Consider the following 2,270-nt stretch of genomic DNA (forward strand, 5'->3'; position numbering starts at 1 on the left):
GAAATGGATGATGACTTTCAAAAGTGCTAATTCCAGATTCCTCTTTTTTTTCAGTCTTTTGCCTTCTTTTTTACTGTAGAAGACCAAGATAACATAAAGAAGAAAAGGCGAATGGTTCAAATATCTACCCCAAAAAAAAATGGTTCTGCCTATTGGTAGCTTTTAGATGATGCAGCCAACTCACTCTTCAATTCAATTAAATTATATTTGTAAAACAAATAGTACAAACAAGCAGCCGTCTTAGCTCAGCCGGTAGAGCGCGTGGCTTTTAACCAGGTGGTCGTGGGTTCGATTCCCACAGACGGCGCAAACTTTAACTTTTTCGGCCGAAACTCATTTTAAATTTACGGCCACGCCTCTGATTCTATGAGGGCAATTAGTAGGGATGTCCTTATTTTGGGGTGGTCTTTAATTTTAGTTCCTTAAATTCGTGGTCTTCAAAGTTGGGTATAAATCTATTGTTTTGGTAATTAATTTGTTTCATTACCAATTCTTCAAAAAAGAAAACCCGAATATCTGAAAATTGGACAAAAGGCCCCAGTTTACACTCAGGGTCTGATATTCACTTTGAGGCCCCAACTAATTTGGATTAGTGTTACGTAAGGCCATTAAAAGAGAAAACACTCCCTATCAAAATTTGGGAAAAGGACACTACATAGCAATTAGAAATTTGTCCATGTTTTGGCTCAACACTGCAATTAGGCTTTTCGGCTCAAACTATTCCCAGGTGCTAGCCTAGCAGCTCATTTACTACAAAAAAAATTAGACTTTTTTGTGGCGACTAAAGTTGCGACAAAAGATCCAAAAGTCGTCACTAAAGGTTCGTCACAAAAAGATAGGATTTTTTGGTGGCGATCTTAAGATCAACCACTAAAAGTTCTATCACAAAACGATCGGACTTTTTTGTGGCGATTTTAAGATCAAAAGTCGCCACTAAAGGTTCACTACAAAAAGATCAGACTTTTTTGTGGCGACTAAAATCGCCACTAAAGGTCGCCGAAAAAATTCATACTAAGCCTTCAAACAATATCCTAAAACATGTATAATATGTCTATAATTAGTAAATATACATCGATTGAAGCTTCAAGAAATATCCAAAAACATGTTTAACATGTGTATAATTAGTAAGTATACATTGATTATACATTTATTAAACAGAAATTATACAACAATGATATATTTCCTAAACACATATTGTAGGGATACATATTATATACAATAATGACACAGTTTCTATACATATGATAGATTTTTTATACAACAATGATATAATTTCTATACATATGCTGAAACTAGTTGAAAAAGACTAAAAATGGAATTAATTTTAAAAGGGAAAAGGGTCAAAAATACCCCTGAATTATTCGAAATGGGTCACTTATACCCTCCGTTAAATTTTCGGGTAACAAAATACCATCACCGTTACCAGACAAGGCCACAAATACTCCTCTGGTTAACGGCCTTCCACTTCATCCGATATGGCAGTGCCAAATGGAAAATATTATCCACGTGCACGGCCACGTCAGCCTTTTGAATAATTCAGGGGTATACCCCGCCACCCCCCCCCCCCCCCAAAAAAAAATACATAACTTCTTTTCAAGAAAAAAAAATTCGGGTGTGGGTGGTGCAAAAAATCAAAAACAAAAACTTTTTTTTTTAAACAAAATTAAATTTTTTGGGTGGGTGGAGTAAGAAACCAAAAAAAAAAAAAATTCAAAACTTCTTTTCAGAAAAAACTATTTTTTTGGAGGCGGGGGGGGGGGGGGACAAAAAATCAAAAACAAAAACTTTTTTTTAAAAAAAAGAAGTTTTGAATTTTTTTTTATTTTTTTTTGGTTTCTTACTCCACTCACCCACCCAAAAAAATTAATTTTGTTTTAAAAAAAAAGATTTTGTTATTGATTTTTTGCACCACCCACCACCCAAAAAAAAAAATCTTGAAAAGAACTAAAGTATGTATTTTTTTTTTTGGGTTGGGGGGGGGGGGGGGGGGGAGTGGGGGTGCTGAGGGGTGGGAGGACGAGGGGAATTGGTGTAAAAATAGAAAAAAAAATCAAAAATTTTATTTTATTTGGGAAGGGGGGGGGGGGGGGGGGGGGTTGGCTGGTGAAAAAAAAAATCAAAACTTTTTTTAATTTTTTTTTGCGGGGGTGGGGATGGCGGGGGGAGGGGCGCGAGGGTTGGCTGGTGAAAATAGAAAAAAATTCTAAACGTTTGTTAAATTATTATTTTTTTGGCGGCGGGGGGGGGGGTGTTTAAAAAGGGGGTGGGGT

The 2,270-nt window shown here is 36.2% G+C and overlaps 1 non-coding gene across 1 annotated transcript; it reads left to right on the forward strand.

Moving 5' to 3' along the window:
• The first annotated feature begins 234 nt into the window (after positions 1-234).
• Positions 235-307, forward strand: TRNAK-UUU (transfer RNA lysine (anticodon UUU)). The gene has a single exon. It is a non-coding gene; the product is annotated as a tRNA-Lys (tRNA).
• Positions 308-2,270: the final 1,963 nt, after the last annotated feature.

The sequence above is a fragment of the Lycium barbarum genome, unplaced genomic scaffold, assembly GCF_019175385.1.
Source record: "Lycium barbarum isolate Lr01 unplaced genomic scaffold, ASM1917538v2 unchr_scaffold_111, whole genome shotgun sequence".
NCBI classification, from domain to species: Eukaryota; Viridiplantae; Streptophyta; class Magnoliopsida; order Solanales; family Solanaceae; genus Lycium; species Lycium barbarum.